Genomic DNA, 14,100 nt, shown 5'->3' with positions numbered 1-14,100 from the left:
TTCTTCCTTTATGTCTAGCATCTGAAACATGCAGAACTCCTTAAAAAAATAACCCAGTACACTTTTGCTTTCAGATGCTTGCAAATGATCTCAATTTTGAATGGTTCTCTGGATCATGCATAAGTTCAAATAATAACATTTGATATTTGAAAGAATCTGCCAAAGGTGCATCCTAAAATTCTTTTCTATTGAGTTCCAAAAGCGAATTCGGGGACACAAGGCCTTTGAAATGCTCTCTGAAAAAGAGGCTCCATTTCAGTTAAGTTTGGGAAAGCTGCATATTGCAATTCCTTTTGGGAGATTCATGATGCATATTTACCATATTAAAAGCTCTGAAAAGTTTCATGTAAATAAACCTATTTTAACTTTGTTCAACAGAAGTTAAAAAACATATTTGAATACAGAATCCTTTGTATGCAGTTTAGTCACTCATTTGGAAGGGGGTCAAGATTTGCCATCCCAAAATATGCCACTTTGGCATAAACATTATTTTGAGCGTTGGCTCATTCTACAAGAATTTCCGAAATTGCTACTACACGTGTAGTGTTTGTAGGGAATATGGAGGAAAAAGAGGAATACCCATGATATCCTAGAAAAACCAAAATGCCTCTGAGATATCTGGAAAACAACTACAACTAATCCCTTAAAAAGTAAGATCCACTCATGTAACAAAGCTGAAATCCGCAGCCACAGTGAGGCTGCTTCAAGTCCAGCACTGCCCAGAGGGACAGCTCCTTGGCTAGCACAATCGGGGTGGAGTAGAAAGAATCCTGCCCTAGAGGGAGAGACCAGCATTCCCCTTGCACTATTGGGGGAATTATGCCATCGAATTTTGCAGGCTTCAGGTTCTTCACCTAAAAAGCAGGATGTTGCATTAGATAACTTATAAAAAGCAAGCCCTAGGGGCAGTCCTGGTGGCGCAGCGGTTTAGCGCCGCCTGCAGCCCGGGGTGTCATCCTGGAGACCCAGGATCGAGCCCCATGTCGGGCTTCCTGCATGGAGCCTGCTTCTCCCTCTGCCTGTGTCTCTGTCTCTCTCTCTTCGCTCTCTCTGAATGAATGAATGAATGAATGAATAAATAAATAAATAAATAAATAAATATTTTTAAAAAAAGCAAGCCCTAGGATTCTATTAAACAGTTTCTGATAATGAGCAAAAATTTAAAGATGTTATTTTAAAGGTTCTTTCCAATCCAAAGTACACATGCAACTAACAGCCACAATCTTTGATTTTCCTCTGATGACTACTCTTAAGGGAAGGGAGAGAAAACATTATTTCACTATCATGTGCCAGGCTTTGTGTTAGACACTTGACATCCATTAAAAATAGGTATCTTAAAAGAACAATGATTTTCCAGACCTATGATCTCTGCTTCTCCGAGGAATGCAATCAATGTTCATAGCTCTGCTAGGAGCCTAGCTTTGGTTGTAGGCAACGGAAGATGGTGCTAATAGGGATCTGTTAGACCAGTGCTGCTCAATGTACCCCCGTGTCCCAGCATGTCAACAGTTACCACGATCCTGGGACAGTGATACCAGGTGAGGACATTTCTTGGGGGAAGGGAATACTCTGGACAAGGTCCCTTGGATTACATTGAGTAAACATCAAATATGCTTCCTCTTTTCATTATCCTGTCTTAGATTATAGTTAGTGTAAGGGGAATGGCAAGATAAGAAAATGTATACTTAGTAAGGACACTTTTTTGACAGTTCAGGTTTACACAAGTTGAACCTAAGAGGATTAAAGAACTAAGGCCATTACTGGTCATAACTCAGTTACAAAAAAAATGGCATTGAGTTCATGATTTATCATAATAGTGGGAAATGCATGTGATCAAATTAATAAGTAGCTCAAACTAGAATAACGTTGTGGTGATACAGAAAGAAATGTTACTGTTTAGAGAAAGATCTAGTTAAGTAAAATGCTAGATTGGCTCAGTGATGTTGAGGTTTTACATTTGCACATATAGTTGTAACTGTCTTTATTACTAAAAATCCTCTAGAAACATAATCTCATACTTGTAAATCTAAAATCTCCTCTTTCTTTCCCAAGAAATGTTTTGTAATACAATATTTGAAAAGTGAGGTTTCTTAGCTATATACCAAGCAAGTCACAACAGATTTAAAGTGGATGTCAATCGGAATGTTGACATAATTTTTCAACTAACTTCTCTAGAATCTATTATAAAAATAAGTTTATATTTTTATCAGTCATTTGTAATTCTTTTTTGTGAACTGTGCATTTCTATTCATTTTCTATTTTCATTTTCATTGACTTAAATGAGCTATTTATAATTAAAAGGATCGTCCTTTTGTCATTGGTGTTTTTCATCCCAACATGCCAGTGATCTTCTGATACTCTTCATGGTATACTGCTATCCAGAAGTTGGTACCTAAATTCACTCACATAAATGATTTATGACAAAGTTCTAAAAGCAGAATTGCTGTTGTTTTCAGCTGCCACACATTAAAGTTCCCATTTCCAAACTCTACCATGTGAATAGTTAAAAAGAATCAAGAAAATAGATAATATGTTGTTGCTATGATGAAAGTACTTTATGACTATTGAACTTTTTACAAATTCACCAGCTATTTGAATTTTTTTGTGAAATATCTCTTCATTCCTTTTTTACTCATCATGTATTTATGATTTTACATAACAATTTGTAAGGGCTTTTTATATGTGAAATAAGTCAACCTTTTATTACATTTCCAAAGATTTCTTAGCATTTTACTTTTTATCATCTCCTGGCCACGGTTATTGGTTCAGGCCAATAAAACATGAGAAGAATTTTGGCATGTGGTTCTGAGGAAGGAAAGTTCTCACTTTTCTGAGAAAACATTCAAGGACTCTTGAGAGTGACTCCCCTTGATCACAGAGAAGAGTGTGGTGGCTGAGATTGTTAGTGGTCATTCTGCAGCCACAAGGGGGAGCCACACTGAGATGGAAGATATGCCAAGAGAAGGCAGAGAAGAGGCTTGTCCTTAAATCCCTGTGACACATTACCTGCCGGTTTGAACTGCACTTTCTTCTGTTTTATTTTCCTCTCCCTCTTTCTTTCTCTTTTATACAATGGAACACATTGTGAAACAATGTGGTCTTTTTCTTTGCTTTTTTTTTTTTTTTTTTTTTTTTAGAAACAGCAGTTTTGCATGTTTATGTAGGGATCCTTATCAATTGCTGTCTTTATGCTGCTAGGGTACTTAGAAAGGCCTTCTCTACTTCAAAATCAAGTATATGTCCATAAAATGATTTTGTTTTGTTAAAATGTAAGCTCTTTGGGCGGGGGGGTAGGGGAGGGGACTCAATCACAAGTGGAAGAGAGACTTTATCTCACAGTCACTTCACGAATGTCAGGACGTTGTGTCTATTCCAGTAGATTATCCACAATTAAAGACGTGTGGAATGTTCACTGAAGCTTTGGATTCTTTGCAATACAAATGAATTACCAGCTACAGCCAAGGATGACACAGGAGAAATGTTTTATTGGGATCAAATTGGTAGGAGTGGATTGAAACTAAGTTAGTTCCTACCTGGGCAAGTACTAAGAATAGTTAATACTGGAAATCTGTATGACGATGTTTCCTCTGGAACAGTGGTATAAAAAGTCAATGAGAAGTAATCAGGCGCGCACACACACGCGCTTGCACACACATATTACTTAACAGCAAAAGGCATCAAGTGTAGTGAAAAAGGTATATACTGGATCAAGGATGAGAAATCAGTAGTTTCATGCAAAGTCAGAGCACACATATCTTGAATGCAGAGAACAAATCAGGCTGCTTTTCAGATGAGCACCAGCATTGAGACTGCCTAATGGCTCTTTCTGTATGTGAACCTTGGAAATATTTTAGGATCATCAAAATCTACCTCCTCCTCCTCCCCATCCCATTCATCTCCACTGGCTTGTGATCAATATTTCATGGACTCTTCTATAGTTGCCCTGTAGGCATCCTTCCAGAGAACCCAAACCTAAATTCAGGCTGAAAACTTGCACAGACATAAACCCTGCTGCACTAAACGTTGAAGAAATGGATGTGTGCCAGCGACAAAAAGTGAGAGCAGCACAGGTACCATAGGGATGCTGTTTCAAGTGCTCTCCAGATGTTTAAGCCTTCTCTTGCTGCAGCCTCCCTACATATGTATCTCCCTCTGCTTGAACCTTCCCTCCCCACACTCTTCCTAGGAGCACATTCTTCTCAACCGTTTGCTCTCAGCTATTTATTTATTTATTTATTTATTTATTTATTTATTTATTTATTTATGATAGTCACAGAGAGAGAGAGAGAGAGAGAGAGAGAGGCAGAGACACAGGCAGAGGGAGAAGCAGGCTCCATGCACCGGGAGCCCGACGTGGGATTCGATCCCGGGTCTCCAGGATCGCGCCCTGGGCCAAAGGCAGGCACCAAACCGCTGCGCCACCAGGGATCCCTGCTCTCAGCTTTATGTCACAGCTACAGCAAGGTCTTCTCTGACCAGCCTATTGGAAACGTGTTTCTCTTGCACTCTGCATTACTGCCTCCCTTTCCTTCACAGCTGTACCCAATCAGTAATTATTTGCTGACTTACCTTTTTTTTTTTTTAAGCTACTCTTCTTCAATTAGAATGTATGCTCTGTGAGGACATGGACTATTTCTATTATATTCATCGCAGCTTTTCTAGTGAGTACCTAGCAATCTGGCGAATAAACTAAATATCTTTTTTTGTAAGTTTAAAAAAAGACTTGCTTCTTTGTCATAAAGGCCCCAGAGGTGTTTTATATCCAAGAAAAGCTTAGTTACCTTAGGGTTAAACAGGCTCACTTAAAGGAAAGAGCTTATTCTGGTGCATAACTGTGAAGACGTGCCAGGCAAATTATGAAATGTTCAAGGAAGAGATACACAGCAGTTGCTGGGCAGTTCTTGAGTCCATGTGGAATTTCAAAATCCCTGTTGATGGGCGAAGCAATGGTTCTAGAGCAGTCTAGCAGTCTAGTGTGAATAAGCATCAACCTAAGAAACTTGCCAATTTGCCAGTGAGTAACCCAATGCATGGAAAAGTATGGTTCTCAGTGAATATTCCATATTCTTTTCACATTAAAAGAATTTCACTGAAAATATAAGATCTATATCTTCAATCAGTTGGCTCCGTTATAGCTATGAAAATGCGGGTGTTCTAAATTAAGTTCCTATTTCCCTGTTCATTCCAGTTACAAGATTTTTCATGAAAAATTCCCCCTTTGTCTTATTTTTCTCTTTCTGACAGAAGTCAACACCTCAGTGTTATTGCATTTTATCAAGTGACTAAGGAAAATATGATGCGGTACATCCTTATTCTCTCTCGAGGTCAGCAAGACTAAGAGTCCATAAACTCTATCTTGTATTATTTCTTTTCTCACTAGACCTGTGAGAATAATGATTCCTTTATTACTGGAATGAGAGGAAAGACCAAAAAAAAAAAAAAAAAAAACCCTAGACTTGGAAATTCTATTAAATTCAAATATGCAAATATCATATACTGGTTTTCAAATTAACAAATATCAGATTCCAATTAATGCATAAAGAACCAACTCATGGTTGGATTACTTAGAAGATTCAAGCCCACTGGACAAAGATGACGTGAGAAGATACTATAATTACTATAGCTTTGGCTTTAACTCAGTAGCTGATGGGTATGCTCTAGTTCACTTCTTTTTGAGAGGCTATCCAGCAAATATTCTATTCTTCCAAAGGGGCAGAAAATCTTTGCTTCATTTTCATTATCTCCATGGAACCTACTGAATCACTACACTATAGCAAAGAGACTCCAGCAGAGTCTTAGGGTTTCCATGTCTAGGAGTTTACCACCTAAATAAAAAATCCCTAAGGACAAGTTCTTTAGGATCATCATATACAGGAATGTATTTATTTGACCAGAGTAAGGCCACAACAAATATAGCTCCTTAACTATCAAAGAACTATAGAAAACGGTCTTATTACTAAATAACTTTGCTTTTAATCCTGGATTTTATTCTCTCTCCCCAAATAAGTATATTACTAATTAGTTGTAAATTACTGTCACCTACAAAGAACAGCGTGCTAGGTTGTTATTACAGCAAATATTGATTCCTTCCCCCTTGACATACATGGGTCATCCCATTGATATCGCATGCTTTGGTTAATGGGATATAAATCCCTGTGACCTGAACAGCTTGAATCTTTTTTTTTTTTTTTAATTTTTATTTATTTACTTATGATAGTCACAGAGAGAGAGAGAGAGGCAGACACAGGCAGAGGGAGAAGCAGGCTCCACGCACCGGGAGCCCGACGTGGGATTCGATCCCGGGTCTCCAGGATCGCGCCCTGGGCCAAAGGCAGGCGCCAAACCGCTGCGCCACCCAGGGATCCCCTGAACAGCTTGAAATGTCCTTGTGTGGTCAGCTTTGTGGTCAGGCCATTGCCATGAGAAGAACAGGCCTCAGAGATCTACCAACTTCAGAAAAATGAGTGACAGTTGGAGCCAATCTACACTAAACCCACAGCCTGAAATGGGATAAGCCAAGAATGGCCAGCCAAGCCCCAAATGCATGAGGAAGAAACAAATTCTGACTCCTACATTCACTGAGTTTTAGGATGATGTGGCAGGCTGAAAAATGGACCCTGAAAAGATTTCTACCTCCTAAATCCTGGAACCTGTAAATATCACCTCATATGGCAAAAAAAGAACTTCAATGATTTGATTAAGGATCTCGAAATACATAGATTTCCTAGATTATCTATTGGATCCTAAATGTGATCACATATATCTTTATAAGAAGTCAGTAGGAGAGCTAAAGATAGAAGAGGAGGAGGTATTGTGATAGTGGATGCAGAGGTTGGAGCCACAAGCCATGGAATGCTGGCAGCTATCAGGTGCTGGAAGAGGCAAATAATAGAATATTGTCCCCCATGACCACCAGAGAGGGCACAGCCGTGGCAACACCTTGATTTGGACCCAGTGATACTAATCTCAGATTTCTGGCTTCTGGAACTGTAAGAGAATAAATGTGTTTTTAAGCCACCAAGAGTCTGTGATAATTTTTTATAGCAGTGCTAGGATGTTAATACAGTGGTGTGTGGTAATAGTTAATTGATACATACCCAAACCAATACTACTACTAACATTAGTATTAATAACATCCATGTTAATAAGAATAGTGAACACATAGTATCTATGATGTGCTAGGCACTGTTGAAAGTATGCTGAATATATTAACTCAGTACTCATAAGCACACTCTAATGTGGGTACCATGTTATTTTCCTTTTGTAGATGATGAGACTGAAGCTCAGAAAGGCCCAAGAGCATCCTCCTGTAAGTGCTGAAGCTGGGGATGGAACCTGAGTGCCTTATGGTTGACTGAAGCCAACAAGTATCTGCTGGTGAGGCAATAGTGGAGCCTAGGAATTACACAGAAGCGATATTCTTCAGCTCTGGCAGCAGAGTTAAAATGTAAAGTAGTCTTTCCCGGTCAGGAGTACCTCTTATGACTACTAATTAATTACTCTGCTCGGTATTATGCAGTTATCTCATTTAAGTGCACATGACTAGATCTTAGGTATTAATAAATATCTCTGTTTTCATATAGAACCTAACTACTAGGAAACTTTATAAATCCTGAAGCACCTAGAATTGAGTGATGATAATGTAATTATGCTAGTGACAAACACCACCCAGTGCTACGGTGTACAGGACATTATGTTGGGGGCCCTGGGTAAAATTTGAACAAATGTAAGGACAAAGGACAATCTACTCGAGGAGATAAGACAAACGCGCAAAATTAACAGATGATCTACAGCCTATCAAAATTACAGTATTCAATGGGAATTTTTGAGCTTTCTTATAAATCATCTAGCTGAGAAGTTCTCTGCCCTGGCTTGCCATGGTATATCTTAGGCAGGATGTTCACATGTGCAACACACACCCCGGGGGTTGTACAATCCCTCATGTGATTTTCTCACTCACTCACAGAAGCAAGTATAAATCTTATAGAAATAACCTCGAATCAGCTCCTATTCATAAAATAATTATCTTCAATAACTTATTATTAGTAGCAAATTACTCATAATACACTTCATACCTGACTGTGATAGATGTGCCCATCTCCAACCCTACTGCTGTACAGAAAAAGGAAGAGATGACTTAAAGCTTCCACAAACCTACAACTAACAGCAGGCCCCCAGTTCCTGCCTCCCGTTGCTGTGATTGCCTCAGAGCCGTGGCCAAGTGACAAATGGGTTCTGGAGCAAGAAGTGAAGACGACTTTATTTAGACTGGTGGAGCCAAGAGGGCTTTAATGAGGATGGAGTGGAGAAGGGCACTGAAGGCACGGCCCACAGTACATGTGAAAGCAGACAGGAGGAAAGTAAGGTCTGTTGGGGAGGTCCGCGAAGACAGCATGGGAGTTGTGCAGTGGTGTAGTATCATGGAAGGTGGAGGTGGTTGGAGCTAGACTCTAGAATAGAGTCTGATCTTGATTCTGTAGGTGATGGAAGGGTTTTTGAACAGAAGAACATCACTAAAACAGATACGTTGTACAGACGAGGGTCAAGGAGAGATGCCTGGAAGATCACACAGAAGTCCTTCTTTTTAAATAATTTTCTACCTTTCGCAATTAACTTGTATTACTTTAAAATAAAAACTGTTAATTAAAATTTGGAGTAGAAATCAATGTGATTATAGCTGTATGCTGTTTCTATTTATAGTTCATTTAAAGTACAGCAAACTTGTGAATAAAGTATTTTATAACCTGGGCTTGAATTACAAATCTTTGGGTCTTTGGTTCTCCGAACCAACATATTTTCTGAGTACTTGGTTTCTGTGAGTGTTTGTATCTGCACAAATACAATAAAACCAACTCAGGACAGCTGACAACTAAAGATCTTAGTCTGAAATTAAATTTTCTTCAAAATACAGACTCTCATTGTGCTGAGTCTGAACAGATAGCGATGTTTGGCAACATTTTTTCTGACAAAAACCACTGAATATAAATGGCCCTAAATTTTCCTTAGTAATGAATAAAGCCCCAAAATGGAATGCCTCATTAGTTCCTCCTCAGAGTATATAATGGGTGTGTGTATGGTTGGGGGGGGGGTGTTGATATTTCTAGAATTAACAATGTGGCTAAACAGGAATCATACTGAGCGTCTTCTGAGACATCTATTTTCCCTTAACATTTATTGTAAACACTTTTGATGTTATTAATTTTTTTACATTTTCATTGTTATGGCTGCTTAGTTTTCTATTGCATGGACGTACCATCAATCATATAACTAATTTCCTGACCTTTTTTCCCATTATTTTCCACTTTCATAAGACATGTTGAAAATTCTTCCAACTAAGTTTTTACATAAATTCTTAAGAATCTCCTTAGTTAAGGGGCACCCAGGTGGTTCAGTGAAGTGTCCGACTCTGGATTTTGGTTCAGGTCATGATCTCAGGGTCTTGAGGCTCCACGCTCAGCGCAGTCTGCTTCTTTCCTTCTCTCTCTCCCTCTGCCCCCACCCCCGAGCACGCTCTCTAAAATAAATAAAATAAAAATAAAAAAAAAATAAAAAAAAATAAATAAAATAAATAAAATAAAAATATTTTTTAAAAAAGAGAATTTCCCTAGTCAAAATTTCTAGAAGTGTAACTGCTAGACTAGAAGTAAACTGATTTTAAATACTTTTTGGAAACACATCGCTAAACTACCCTCCAGAAAGTTATCACCAATTTACTCTTCTGCCAATAGTACACATATCCTTAGCAACAATGAGTATGATTTTTTAAAAAAATCTTGAATCAGATGACAGGTTAAACAATGATGGCCATTTTTCTTTCTTTCTTTCTTCTTCTTCTTCTTTTTTTTTTTTTTTTTTTCAGGGAACTGATCACCCCTATTTTCAGCTCAATTTCTTAATGGTGTATGTATTTAAATTTTTTGGAAGGGCCTTTTGTCTATAATATATAAATTAATAAATGCAGAATATAAATACTGCACCTGCTGAAATTTTTAAAAAATAGAGTTTAAAGTTTCCCCATAATGAGAAAAATTAATGTTCTAAATATAGACAATAAGTAATGACACATTTCCCAGAACATGTTGAATATTTCATAAACTGTTTTTTGGTTAGCAAAACTTAATTGTCCAAGAGGGCTGTGTTAAAATGTGCCATGATAAAGAATATGAATAATTACTGATACACTTGGATTTCTTGGTAGCAGTTATATACCTTTGCGCTAGTAAGGAAAGGAGTAAAATAAACCTTGACTCTGCAGCCCTCACACTTAACCCACATGTATTTCATTATATACTTAACTTGCTATATAAGATATATTTTATCATCCATTAAGTATCTCAGCTTAATGAAGTATGTAGCAAAATTATGTAATTTAGAAAAGTCTTTAAAAGTCAGTTTTAAAAATTGTCTTGGGGGGAGAAGAATATCAATGCTGTCACTAAGCAGTAAATGCCCATTACAATAAAATATTTTCATTGCTGTCTCTAATATTTGTTACCCAATTATTTCCAAAAGAATCGGGGGGTGTTTACAGTAAAAATTACACAGACAATGGAGTCACCCAAGTAAGGATAAAAGGACAGCAAGGCAACGGGGCAGGGGTGTGGGTGGGAAGGGACACAGTCACACTTGAAACCCCCAACTCAAATCTGAGCTGGGAGATTCCTGGCAGCAGCAGTGAACAAGAAACTGCGTGAGCTGCAGGGATTTCATTATTTAATAAGGTTAGAAATTAAAGTAAATACTTCCAGCACTTAAATAGGTTTTATTTCTAAATAATTTTTGTTGAGGAGGAAGAAAAATTAATTGCTCAGCCATGATTTAATGGTTTTGTTTGGCTTGGCTGTGCAAGTCTCTGGCTACCTGGGTGATACAGTTTTTCTCTGGGTTGAACACATCCTATCTGTAAGATCTTTCATTTGGGTCTGGGGCAGCAATCCTCACTGAATTGTTCAGAAGTTTTGTAATTTAATGTAAACATCTATTCACAGTTAACTTCCCCTTCACTAATTAATTCCTTACAAAGAATCAATCTCTTGAGCTTCCAGCAATTAAAAAAGAAAAAGTGCAATGAAAAATGGAGCCAAGGGTTTTTTTCCCCTTCCTTTTTTTTTTTTTTCTACCACCACCTATAGGGGCCAGAAAGTGTTGTCATGGAGACAACAGCTGCTGGGTTATGAGTGACAGGTCTCAAGAGAGAAGTGTCTTGGAAAGGGAACATCTCAAGTTAAAAAAAAAGTGAGAAGAAAACCAATGCAAGCTCTTTTACTAAGCATAGCAGGGGAGCTCAGTTGAAAGGTGTATTTAAGCTAGCAAAGAATAAAAGCAACATTTCACCCTTTCTTTCACCTAACATAGGAAATGTTTTCCTTCCAAAGGGGAACAGATTCCTTTTAAGCAAGTCTCAAGCATATGTACATATCTTGGCATAATTACATTTTAAAATTGGGATTCACACTGATGCACCAAATTGGTTGCCTTAGTAATGAGATATCACCCGGGCAACGGATTTGCTGCTCTTTCAGGAGAGCAAATCATCTGCTTCCAACTTATGGGGGAGCAGGCTGGGGAAGGGGTGGCAAGGGTTTCTTACTGGCAGTATCTGAGAGGAGATAAATAAGAAACAAATTATTTTTGACATGTCACCATTATTTTCCAAATATGCTTTTTATCTTTTTTATTCATCAGTTAGGTGGGGGGAGAGAAAAGGGAAGCTAAAAGGAAGGTGGTACAGAAAGAGGGAGGAAGGGAAAGGGAAAGGAAAGGGGGAGGGAAGGGGAGAGGGAAGGAGGGAGGGAGAGAGGGAGGAAGGGAAAAGAATGCTCTCTTGTTCTGCTAAATTTCTGAAGCATTTTTATTGTTCTAAGAGGCCTTTGCATTTGCCTCTATGTAAATACTAAGCGGCATCAGTTATTGACTTATATTATAAACCAACATAAATTTTCTTCACAAGAGTAAAATAAATGACTTATACACAGTAATGTTACTGTGACAGTGCTGCTTAGTAACATACACGAGGTAAGACTTCAGTGTTCAGTACTCATTTATGAAATGTCTTACACATGATAAACACTCCCTGGTTTCTTCATTATGAACATACCTCTTTTCCTATACCCATCTTATCAGCTACCAATAAATATTCAATATACTTTCTTACCTGAGGATTCTGGTACTTGGTTTGTGTTTCTTCTGCTTTCATCTGGGTCAACTTTACCATGATGGTTATTAATAAACCAATGATCTCCTAATAGCGACATTAAGGAGGCGCTTCTCAACCCTTGTTTTGCTGGACATTTCTATGTTTGATACTCATCATTCCTTCTCACTTGAAATTTGCTACTTCTCTTGCTTCTTAACTCATATGTATAATTCTGACTTGAAAATCTCCTAGACACCTTAAACATATCATGGCTCAAACTATTACTTTCCTCCACATATGTTCCTGTACCCTCCATCTCTTTGTTAGTGATTAGTGATACCAGCTATGCAGGAACCTAAGTTGGAAACCTGGGAATCACTGATTCTTGGCTTTTATCAGTCTCCCATTCCAACAACTATCATGGTCTGCTGGTTTTTTTTTTTTTTTGTAAGTAAGCTCTGTGTTCAAGGTGGGGCTTGAACTCATGACCCTGAGATTAAGAATCATATGTTTTACTGACTGAGCCAGTCAGATGTCCCTTTGGTTTGCTAATTTTAACTTCTAAATATTTCTCAAATTTCTCTCCATCTCAATTACCATTGCTTTGATTGAGGGCCCCATTTGCTTTCCCCTAGATTATAGCAACAGGTTCTTACTGGCCATCCTAGCTCTAGTGTTGGCTTTTTTTTTTTTTTTTTTTTTTAAGACTCCACTCCCAGTGTGGAGGCCAATGCTGGGCTTGAACTCACAACCTTGAGATCAAGACCTGAGCTGAGATCAAGAGTTGGACGCTTAATGGACTGAGCCACCCAGGCGTCCTTCCATTCTTGACTTCTAATCTCCCTTTAACATGGACCTATCTAGAACTCAAAAACTGACCACATCAATTCTCTCTCTTAAACTTTTCAGTGGGACTTCTGACTATAGGAAGAATGTGGCAGAAGAGACAACCTGACATGCCTGCTGCCAGGAAGATCCCTATGTGCATCTGAGCTTGCAAGAGAGTAAAGGACTGACTCAAGTGTCAATATTAGATTGGTCAAAATGAAAAATTCTGAGAATGCAAATTGTTGATAAGGATAGGGAACAATAAAAACTACTACACATTTCAGGATAAGTTTAAGTGGGGACAGTTATTTTGGAAAGCAACTGGACAGTTTTAAGTAAACTCTGAAAATGTGTTGACTAAAACCTAGCATTTGCAGTGTGTGGTATGTTCCCAAGAGAATCAGTTCTTAGGATATAGCCTGGGGAAACTTGAACATTGCCAAGACCCTTTCAAGGGAGTTTCAAGAGAAAAACTAATTCCATAATAAAACCAGCAGGTTATTTACCTTTGTTAATTTTCATGCTCTCATTAATCTACAGTGGAGTTTTCCAGAGGCTAGATTACATGTGATGACATCACTACCAGCAAATGGAGTGTGAGCTGGTATATTTTTAAATTTTCTAAGGTGAGCTTTTGGGGGTGGGGGGTCCCTCAAAATTTGAGAGTAGCTGTCCCACAGAGACTCAGTCACTTGTAAAAAGGAAACGTACAAAAATATTCAGTGTAGCATTAATTAGAATGACAAAAAATTGAAAAACTAAGTATTATTAGGAAAATTAATGACTCTTTAATAATGAAATGGTGTAAAGAAGTAAAAGTAAATAAACTAGAGCTATCATTATGGACCCAGAAAAATTTGAGAAAACATGCTGACTGAAAGAAATCATGTTGCAGAAGACTTTGCATAGTGCACTGTGGTAGCAGAGTATCACAAGCCATGACAAAAAATGTATAATCAAATCAGAGGCTGTCAGCCTCGAACAGAGGTTATTAATGAGGAACCATGACAGAATGGGAGCTTGTTGATCCTGGTGCTTTGAGAAGACAAGCCCTGAGCTAGCTCTTTACATCTTGTTAGGTAAACAAGAGAAAGGGTAGTAAATATTTATATACCTGGTATAAAATTCAAGCTAAA

General features: G+C 38.1%; 1 protein-coding gene and 1 long non-coding RNA gene across 4 annotated transcripts in view; one reads left to right on the top strand and one right to left on the bottom strand.

Annotated features, from left to right (window-relative positions):
* MYO1D (myosin ID) overlaps nt 1–14,100 on the bottom strand; it is a 326,202-nt gene that overhangs the window by 151,557 nt on the left and 160,545 nt on the right. The window lies entirely within an intron of this gene.
* LOC111097433 lies at nt 1,363–13,326 on the top strand. The gene is made up of 3 exons (XR_005364683.1): nt 1,363–1,538; nt 7,268–7,377; nt 13,046–13,326. It is a non-coding gene; the product is annotated as an uncharacterized LOC111097433 (long non-coding RNA).

Source organism: Canis lupus, chromosome 9, assembly GCF_011100685.1.
Source record: "Canis lupus familiaris isolate Mischka breed German Shepherd chromosome 9, alternate assembly UU_Cfam_GSD_1.0, whole genome shotgun sequence".
Taxonomy (NCBI): Eukaryota; Metazoa; Chordata; class Mammalia; order Carnivora; family Canidae; genus Canis; species Canis lupus.
Note: the sequence above shows the minus strand (reverse complement) of the source record. Positions and strands in the feature narration are given on the sequence as shown.